Raw genomic sequence first — 10408 nt, 5'->3', positions numbered from 1 at the left:
GAAGCTGCTTTTAAAAAGACACTTCTTGTGACCTTGCACCTATTGTTTACATTAAAATATGCAAGTCCTGTCTCCTAGAGTCTAGCTTCTTTCTTCCCACACTTCAAGTAGCAACTCACCATCTGGTGGTCCATATATGAGTACCCAAACTAGCCAAGTGCATTCTGTCAGGATGTGAGGGGCAGCTGTGAAAGATGCAGCCCACAATCCAACCTATATAATTTATTACTAAATAATTACTATGCTGTATAATTTTAAGGAAAAAATATGATTAGGAAAAGATGAGAAGAAATAGAACACCTGGTAAAAGTCATGAACTTTCTGGTAACTTCAATTGCTATTCTTGTTTATCTAAATATCTAGCTTTCTTTTTGTCTTTAAAGAAATCCTGCCAGGTATGGTGGCTCAAATCTGTAATCCCAGCACTTTGGGAGGCTGAGGTGGGTGGATCATCTAAGGTCAGGAGTCTGAGACTAGCCTGACCAACATGGTGAAATCCTTCTCTACTAAAAATACAAAATTAGCCAGGCATGGTAGTGCACACCTGTAATCTCAGCTACTTGGGAGGCTGAGGGAGGAGAATTGCTTGAACCCAGGAGGCAGAGGTTGCAGTGAGCTGAGATTGTGCCATTGCACTCCAGCCTGGGCAATAAGAGCAAAACTCCATCTAAAAAAGAAAAAAAAGAAAAAGAAATCCTTTAAATTATCATGCCTACAATACTCCTAGGCATTGTAAAACCTCTTAGCCTACTTAGAGCTTCAGTCAGCCAAGGCCACTTTCAGCTTTAGCAGTTACACCCTTTTGATGGTTTCTTTCAAGGCCTGTTATGACTGTGTCATTAATAGTTGAGCTTCAGCTGGGCTCAGTGGCTCACACCTGTAATCCCAGCACTTTGGGAGGCCAAGGCAGGCGGATCACGAGGTCAAGAGATCGAGACCATCCTGACCAACATGGTGAAACCCCGTCTCTACTAAAAAAAATACAAAAAAATTAGCTGGGCGTGGTGGCACGCGCCTGTAGTCCCAGCTACTCAGGAGGCTGAGGCAGGAGAATTTCTTGAACCCAGGAGGCAGAGGTTGCAGTGAGCGGAGGTCACACCACTGCACTCCAGACTGGTGCCTGGTTACAGAGTGAGACTCTGTCTCAAAAAATAATAATAATAATTGAGATTCTCTCAGTCAGCCACCATTGATCTCTTCTCAACAACCAGATTCAGGTAAGACCTCAAATATCCTTTCTCTAGCTAGACCCCATTTGCTTTTACATTTCCTCTGCCAGGTCAGAAAAAGAGAAGATGGAAAAAAGATCACCTCTTTCCCCTCATCCACCTGAGATCCTCTGATTCTCACTTTCCAATGGGAATCCAGTTGCCTAAGTTACTAAGTTTCTAACTAGGATAGCTCCTACTCACTCCGTAGAGCCTACTCCTCCACCTTCCCCCACTGTTCTAATGAACCACTAATTACTGTCAAAAGATTATCTTTAGTGAAGCAGACCTTTCCAAAGTTCTTAAACAGCTATGAAAAGATTATAAAGACGATTCAAGATCTGAGATCAGGGATCAGCAGGCTTTTTCCGTATTAACCAGATGATGAATACTTTAGGCTTTGCAGGGCATATATGTTCTCTGTCAAGACTACTTAAGTCTCCCAATTATAGCTTGAAAGAGGACATAGATAACATGTAAACAAATAGCTGTGGCTATGTTCTAGTAAAACTTTATTTGTGGACACTAAAGTTTAAATTTCACATAATTTTTATGTGTTACAAAATATTCTTCTTTAAAAAATTTTTAATATTAATGTGAAACCATTCTTAGCCCCAGGCAGCAGGCCAGATTTGGCTCATAGGCCATAAATTGCCAGTCCCTGCCACAAATGACTAAATGCCCAAGTATACTACAATGGTAAATTGTATAATAATAAAAAGTATAAAAAAGACAAAAATAAACAAAAAAAAGAATAAAAAATAATAATAAAAAGTAATAAATCAGGCTGGGCATGGCTGGGAGCACTTTGGGAGGCCAAGGCGGGCGAATCACCTGAGGTCAGGAGTTCAAGACCAGCCTAGCCAACATGGCGAAACTCTGTCTCTACTAAAAATACAAAAATTGGCCAGGCATGGTGGCACACACCTGTAGTCCTAGCTACTCGGGTGGCTGAGGTATGAGAATCACTTGAACCCTAGAGGCAGAGGTTGCAATGAGCCAAGATCGTGCCACTGCACTCCAGCCTGGGGGATAGAGCAAGACTCTGTCTCTGAAAAAAAAAAATAGTAATAAGTCAAAGAAGACAGGCAGGGTGCAATGGCTCATTCCTGTAATCCCAGCACTTTGAAAGGCCAAGGTGGGCAGATCACTTGAGGCCAGGAGTTCAGACCAGCCTGGCCAAGATGATGAAATCCTATCTCTACTGAAAATACAAAAATTGGCCGGGTGTGGTGGCGCACACCTGTAGTCCTAGCTACTCGGGTGGCTGAGGTATGAGAATCACTTGAACCCAGGAGGCGGAGGTTGCAGTGAGCCAAGATCATGCCACTACACTTTAGCCTGGGCGACAGAGCAAGACTCTGTCTCAATAAATAAATACGTAGTCAAAGAAGACAGAGATCAGCCAGAGATCAAAAGAATCAAAAGCTTCCTGAGGAAAGTGAAATTTGAGTTAGGCCTTAAAGGAAAAGTAGAATATAAACAAATGGAGAAAGAGAAAGAAGAAGGAGGAAAAGACGTGTCTCTCTGGTATCTGGGTGACAATAAGAAAAAACGGTGACAGAAAACTCAGGTTTTTGATGGAGAAGTTACAGGAGATATGGCAGGGTCCTAAATATCAGAATAAGGATTTAAATTTAGCCTTCATACAAATAGCACCTCTAGGTTATTCTTGCAGAAGAAACATAGGACTGATTTGACAAGAGAAAGACTAAGAGCAGGAAGGCCAAGACGGGGACGTTGCAGTTGTACAAAGTGTAACAGCAGGAGCAGCATCAAGAAACACATGGCATAAGAAATCTGTAAGACTTAGTGACTAGGAAAATTTAGAGGAGGATTCACAGTGACTTTGGAATTTAAGATTAGGAAGTTGGGAAAAATCTTCAATCTTTCATTGGCTTATTAAGCACACATTATGGCCAGGACAGATGCTGAGTGTTGGAATAGAAAAACCTACACAACTACACAACATAGAGCTTATGGTGTAGTAGGGGAGAGGCAGTCATGTGAATGCAAAGGTATGATATTGTTATAGGTTACATGATAGAAATCTGGGCAAGTGCAGTGGGAATCCAGAGAAAGGAACAGAATGAGATATAATCTGCAGAGGCATCAGAAGTGACTATTCAGCCTGAGCCATATAGTGAGACCCTGTCTCTACCAAAAAAAAAAATATTGTTGAGTGTGCTAGTGTGAGCCTATGCTCCCAGCTACTTAAGAGGCTGAGGCAGGGGGATCACTTGAGCTCGGGAGGTTGAAGCTGCATTGAGCCATGACCGCACCGCTGCATTCCAGTCTGGGTGGCAGAGTGAGACCCTGCCTCAAAAAAAAAAACAGTGACTACTAAGAACAGCAAGATTTGGCCAGGCACAGTGGCTCATGCCTGTAATCCCAGCACTTTGGGAAACCGAGGCAGGAGGATCCCTTGAGCTCAGGAGCTCAAGACCAGCCAGGGCAACACAGTGAGAGCCTGTCTCTACAAAATAATTTAAAAATAAAATTAAAATAACAGCAAGATTTCCTGGAGGTAGAGTTGTAAATTTTCGTATGCTGAGATGAGGGTAAACAAAATTAAGCATATAAACTCTGTAAACTGTGATGTTAACACATTAGACAGTTTTACTTTTTGTCAGAGCCTCATATAGAAATTAAGCATTAGGGAAAAACATGAAAGAAGGGTAGGAAGGTGAAGATCAAGCTTTAGGTTGCAGACGTGTTGGCTCACATCTATAATCCCAACGGTTTGGGAGGTCAAGGCAGGCAGATCACTTGAGGCCAGGAGTTTGAGACCAGCCTGATCAACATGACAAAACCCTGTCTCTAATAAAAGTACAAAAATTAGTCAGGTGTAGTGGCATGTGCCTGTAATCCCAGATACTCTGGAGGCTGAGGCATGAGGATTGTTTAAGACCAGGAAGTAGAGGTTGCAGTGAGCCGAGATCCCACTGTGTCCAGCCTAAGTGACAGAGCAAGGCTCCATCTCAAAAAAAAAAAGAAGAAGATGGAGCCTTTGAGGGAAAAACACCCATCGTTTCTATAGTTTTTCCTAACTTGTGGACCTAGAAAAAAGGAAGATAAATTAGAGGAGAAAGAAAAAAAGACCTATTAACCAGGTGTGGTGGCTCATGCCTGTAATCCCAGCACTTTGGGAGGCTGAGGCGAGCAGATCACCTGAGGTCGGGAGTTCGAGACCAGCCTGACCAACATGGAGAAACCCCATCTCTACTAAAAATATAAAAATTAGCTGGGCGTGGTAGCACATGCCTATAATCCCAGCTACTTGGGAAAGCTGGGGCAGGAGAATCACTTGAACCTAGGAGGCGGAGGTTGCAGTGAGCCGAGATCGTGCCACTGAACTCCAGCCTGGGCGACAGAGCGAGACTCTATCTCAAAAAAAAAAAAAAAAAAAAGGAAAGAAAAGGAAAAGAAAAAGAACAAAAGAAATACAAGTGGAGAACCAAGAATACGTAACATCATAGAGATTAGGGAGAGAGTTTCAGAGAAGAGAAAGTAGTTGTTAGGAGGTCAAAAGCAATACGGAGGTTGATTGGGAGAAACATGGAAGAAAGCCCATTGAATTCAATAGACCACAGGAGATTGGTGGTAAATTTAAAGAAAGAAGATTAACACCAGATTACAAGGCCCAAAAGAAAGGAACTCTTCCTGTTCAAAGAAGTGTTTGTGCCAGAATCTGGGAGGTCAAACAGGACAAAACAGGCCCAGACTGGAAATTTGGCTCAATAGATACCTGAGTGACGTCAGCCACATAGCAAATGCAAACATGGCAAGTAGGAGCATCAGGTAGGAACCGTTCAGAAGTATGAAAGGAATCAGGAATAGGACTAGAAGACTAATGGGAGTCCGGCCAAATGGGAGGATCGCTTGAGCCCAGGAGTTTGAGACCACCCTGGGCAATATAGTGAGGCCCTATTTCTTCGAAAAATAAACAAAATTAGCCAGGTGTGGTGGCATACACCAGCTACTTGGGAGGTCAAGGCAGGAAATTCATTCGCTGGAGCCCAGGAAGTGGAGGCCGCAGTGAGCCTGTCTCAGAATGTATTTTATTTTATTTTTAAATGTTTAATTATTATTATTATTATTTTTTGAGACAAAGTCTCACTCTGTCACCCAGGCTAGAGAGCAATGACACAATCTTGACTCATTGCAACCTCCGCCTCCCAGGTTCAAGCCATTCTCAAGCCTCCACTTCCCAAGTAACTGGGATTACAGGCATATGCCACCACACCCGGCTAATTTCTGTATTTTTAGTAGAGACCAAGTTTCGCCTAGTTGGCCAGTTGGTCTCGAACTCCTGGCCTCAAGTGATCCACCTACCTCGGCCTCCCAGAGTGGGCATGAGCCACCATGCCCAGTCATGTCTCAGAATTTGTTTTTTTCTTTAAAAAGCTATGAAAGAGCAGCTAGGCCAGTTGCAGTGGCTCACGCCTGTAATCCCAGCACTTTGGGATGCAGAGGCAGGTAGATCACCTGAGGTCGGGAGTTTGAGACCAGCCTGACCAACATGGTGAAACTCCGTCTCAACTAAAAGTACAAAATTAGCCGGGTGCAGTGGTGCATGCCTGTAATCCCAGCTACTTGGAAGGCTGAGGAAGGAGAAACGCTTGAACCAAGGAGGCAGAGGTTGCAGTGACCTGAGATTGCACCACTGCACTCCAGCCTGGGCAACAAGAGCAAAACTCCATCTCAAAAAAAAAATTAAAAATTAAAAAAAGAAAGTCCGCAGCTGAAAGGGAAATAGAAATGTATTCAGATGGCAGTGCTAGCAAAATGCCTGGCACAAAGTAGATACCCATTACATATTTATTGAATGAATGAGTATACTCATTCACAAACAATAGCATATGATGTCGCATGCAAAGAGCATGGGTTTGAAATCAGATCTTAATTTGTATCCTAGTCCATTTATTCATTCCATAAATATTTATTATATATGCTTGGAGTACATAAGACTCTAAGGATCCCAAAATGACAGATGCAGCCCTTGACTTCATCCACTCACAGTTGATTGACAGAGTCAGAAAGAAACAGACAGTTGTCCTGCAGTGTGAGAAGTGCTGTGACAAATCGGTGTGCAGAGGTGTAGCTCTATTAGGTTTACAGAGGTAATCTGTTGCACTCAGGTCTGAAGGGCCAAGAGGATCAGGAGGACCAGGGGAGGAGGGTTTGAAAGTGAGGGTGTGCAAGGTGATGCCAACCAGAGGGAAACACAAGGGCAGATGTTTCGAGGTGAGTGAGCACAGCTTGTTCAGGGAACTCTAAATGCTTAAGCAATCTAGAGCCAAAGTATGATATGCTGGGTCAGGGGAGGGAAGTGGGGATGGAATAGATGAGGCCAGAGTGATTAAATAGGGGCTAGATCACAAAGGACTTTGTGTGACATGCTAAAGAGATGGGATTTTATACTGAAGGTGATGGAAAGCAAATGAAGAATTTTAAGCAGGGGAGAGACATGATCAAATTTGCATTTTAGAAATAGCAACAGCATGGAGGATGGGTTGGAAGGAGATGAGGCTGGGAGCAGGGAGAATAATTTAGTAGGCTGCTGCAGCAGCAAATGGAAAATGATGAGGGCCTAAACTCAGCTAAGAGGTAGTGGGCATGTAGAGGTCAGCAGATAGGAATGGCAGGTCATGGCATCTGGTCATTTATAGGGAGTGAGGGAGAGAAACGGGCCTAGGTGACTCACCAGTTTCTGGTTTGGCATCTGGGAGAAGATAGCAGTAACAGCAGAAGAAAAGGAAGAAGGTAAGAGAATGAATATGTGTTCATTTCCTTCCATGTTTCAAGCACCGTGTAAGGAATTTTACATTTTACTACTTTATTACTTTGTTTAATCTTCACAGCAAACCTGGATAATGAATGTTATTAACATTTTTTTTTTCCAGATAAGAAAACTGAAATTCAGAGAGCTTAACCCATCGGGTCATAATCCTCACAGGTTTTTCAGATCCTGGCCTGGAAGAGGCATGTTGGAAGAGGATGAGGGTATCGGTTAACCCTGAACACCTGTTCACCATGGATGCCAGGGGGTCCCGCAGCAGATTCCACTCTCCATCTGCTTCACAGCAGAGACCCTGAAGCCAGGGGAGGGTTTCTGTACACAGAAGAGCAGACTCAGAGCAGACTCAGAGTCTATTCCCCAGCAACCCCATCTCAAAGAACTTCAAGGTGGACTTCTCCAAGAAGAACAAGGCTCGGTGTAATCCCTAGCCCCAGGTGAAGGGCAGCCCTGGACCAGAACATCTGTCTAGCCTAGTCTCTCCCTAAGCATTCAAAGCTGATATAGGAAGAGGAAGAATGCCTCCCTTCCCTGGTCTGGTGTTGGCTCAGCCTGATGATATCTGATTCCCAGGATCCCATGGAGCTGGGTCTCAGTCATGCCAAACAATTAGAGAAGTGGCAAAAAAAAAAAAAAATTCAGCTAGCAAGAGCCAGTCAGAATTTGAACCTAAGCCTATAGGACCCCAAAACCCATGTTCTTTCCACTTTCTCCAGTTGGAGTAGTCACCAAGTTAGGTGATATAGGAGAAGTTAGTTTGTGGGGGGTTGACAGTGAGCTCCATTTTAGACATATTGAATTTGAGGTGCCTTTGTGGCATCTAAGTGAAGTCATCTAATACACTGTTGGGTATATTGTCTCTTGTATAAGTTATCTACACACTCTGAGCCTCAGTTTTCTCATCTGTAAAATGGCGATATTACCTATCTTAGTGTTAACACAGGCAAGGATTTTTATATAGTACTCTGCTCATACTGGGTAGTCAATAAGAATAAATTAAGGGAGCAGGGCTGGGCGCGGTGGCTCTCGCCTGTAATCCCAGCACTTTGGCAGATCACCTGAGGTCAGGAGTTTGAGACCAGCCTGGCCAACATGGGGAAACTTCGTCTCTACTAAAAATACAAAAATTAGCTGGGTATGGTGGTACACACCTGTAATCCTAGCTATTCAGGAGGCTGAGGCAGGAGAATTGCTTGAACCTGGGAAGCGGAGGTTGCAGGAAGCTGAGATCATGCCATTGCACTCCAGCATGGGCAAAAAGAGAGATACTCTGTCTCAAAAAAATAAATTAATTAAGAGAGCAATTAATACCTATTTTATATACATACATACATACATATATATATATATATTTGAGACAGAGTCTTGCTCTTTCACCAGGCTAGAGTGCTGTGACACGATCTAAGCTCACTGCAACCTCTATCTCCCAGGTTCAAGCGATTCTCCTGCCTCAGCCTCCCAAGTAGCTGGGACTACACCAGGCACGCACCACCACACCCAGTTAATTGTTGCATTTTTAGTAGAGACGAGGTTTCACTATGTTGGCCAGGATGGTCTCGATCTCTTGACCTCGTGATTTGCCCACCTTGGCCTCCGAAAGTGCTGGGATTACAGGCATGCACCACTGTGCCTGGCATACCTACAATATTATACATAGTCTTTGCCACAACATTTAGGGTTTGATTATACATTTTCTTTTAAGACCTATGAATTCGATTGATTTATTCAGCCTCCATAATTAATCTGGAAGTGTCTCTGTAATAGGGACTCTCTTCCGTCTCTCCTCATGGTGCCTAATTTTGAGTGGACACTTGATAACTTATTGCTGGAGTAAATTGTCAACTGTGAAAATGGACTGGGGCCCAAGTATGGAGGGCCCTTGTCCTCCTCCTGTAATCTCTCTCCCAGTTGGCAGTACCACCATCCACTCAGTCACCCATGCCAGAAACCTGGAGTCATCTTTAACTCCTCATCCTTTTTCTTAATCCAGGCATTCCAGTAGTCATCAAATTCCAATAATTTCACTTTTCGTGTATTTCTCAAAAACCTCTCCTCTCCTATACCCTTCCACTGTCGTAGCTCCGGCTTAATCTTCTCTCACCTACATTTTGCCAATAGCTTTTTAACTGGTCTCTTTGCCTTCAGTCCTGCCCCCTCAAATCCATCTTTCCAACAGCCAGCAGAGTTAACTACCTAGAATATAGATATGACAATGTCCTTTCACAGATTACTCTTTTTAAGTTTCCTGATGGACTCCAAGTATTTAGCCTAACACGAGGTCTCCTGTGATCTGGCCCTGCCTACGTCTCAGCCTTATATCCCACCTCTCCCGCCTTCTCTCTTCCTACTTCCAGCCTGAAATGTTATGCTCCAGCAAGAGAGGCCCGTTTGTGGTTCTACCATACCTGCCTTTTTGTATGTGGCTTCTTGACCATCTCAGATTTCACCCTCTGCCTGAACTGCCTTTTATTTTCCCCCTGGCTAACTCGTCATTACTCTTTAAAAGTCGACTCAGTTGTCACTCCTCCAAAAAGCCTTTCCTGCCTCTTCCTCAACACCCCTTTGCCAAAGCAGGATTAGGTGCCCCGCTTCTTCAGTCCCATAATGCTCTGTACATGGCACCATCATTGATCTGACTATATTTCTTTTCTTTTCTTTTTTTTCTTTTGAGACAGAGTCTCACCCTGGCACCCAGGCTAGAGTACAATGGCATGGCTTTGGCTCACTGCGCCTCCCGGGTTCAAGCGATTCTCCTGCCTCAGCCTCCCTAGTAGCTGGGACTATAGGCATGTGCCACCACACCCAGCTTATTTTTGTATTTTTAGTAGAGACGGGGTTTCACTATATTGGCCAGGCTGGTCTTGAACTCCTAACCTCGTGATCCACCCACCTTGGCCTCCCAAAGTGCTGGGATTACGCGCGTGAGCTGCCGCGTCCGGCCCTATATTTCTTTATGTCTGTGTAAAGGTCTGTCTCCCTCATTAATGATTAAAGTTTGTGAGGGTAGGAGAGCGTGTTACTAATCTTTTAACTCTAGTATCTAATGCATAGGTGGATTCTTGCTCAATATTTGTTGATTAAATAAATTAGCATGAATTGTCAGAGTCACAAAGACACCAACTGATGTATACACATAAATATTCTTATCATCTCCTAAGGAACAGATCCAAGCATCTGTGCTCTCTGGAACTCAGCTTATTTCAAAACGCAAAGTTAACGCATAGCTGGGTGCTATACCACTTGAGATTAGGGTTCTACCAACTCATTCTGGGAACCTAAACAAGGATCTTTTTAACTGAGTTTCTTTCTTTCTTTCTTCCTTTCTTTCTTTTCTTTTCTTTCTTTCTTTCTCTTTCTTTCTCTTTCTTTCTTTCTTTCTTTTTTTCTTTCTTTCTCTTTC

The sequence above is a fragment of the Aotus nancymaae genome, unplaced genomic scaffold (genome assembly GCF_030222135.1).
Source record: "Aotus nancymaae isolate 86718 unplaced genomic scaffold, 86718_ANA_hifiasm-v0.15.2.pri h1tg000108l, whole genome shotgun sequence".
NCBI lineage: Eukaryota > Metazoa > Chordata > Mammalia > Primates > Aotidae > Aotus > Aotus nancymaae.
This window is presented reverse-complemented; position numbering follows the sequence as displayed.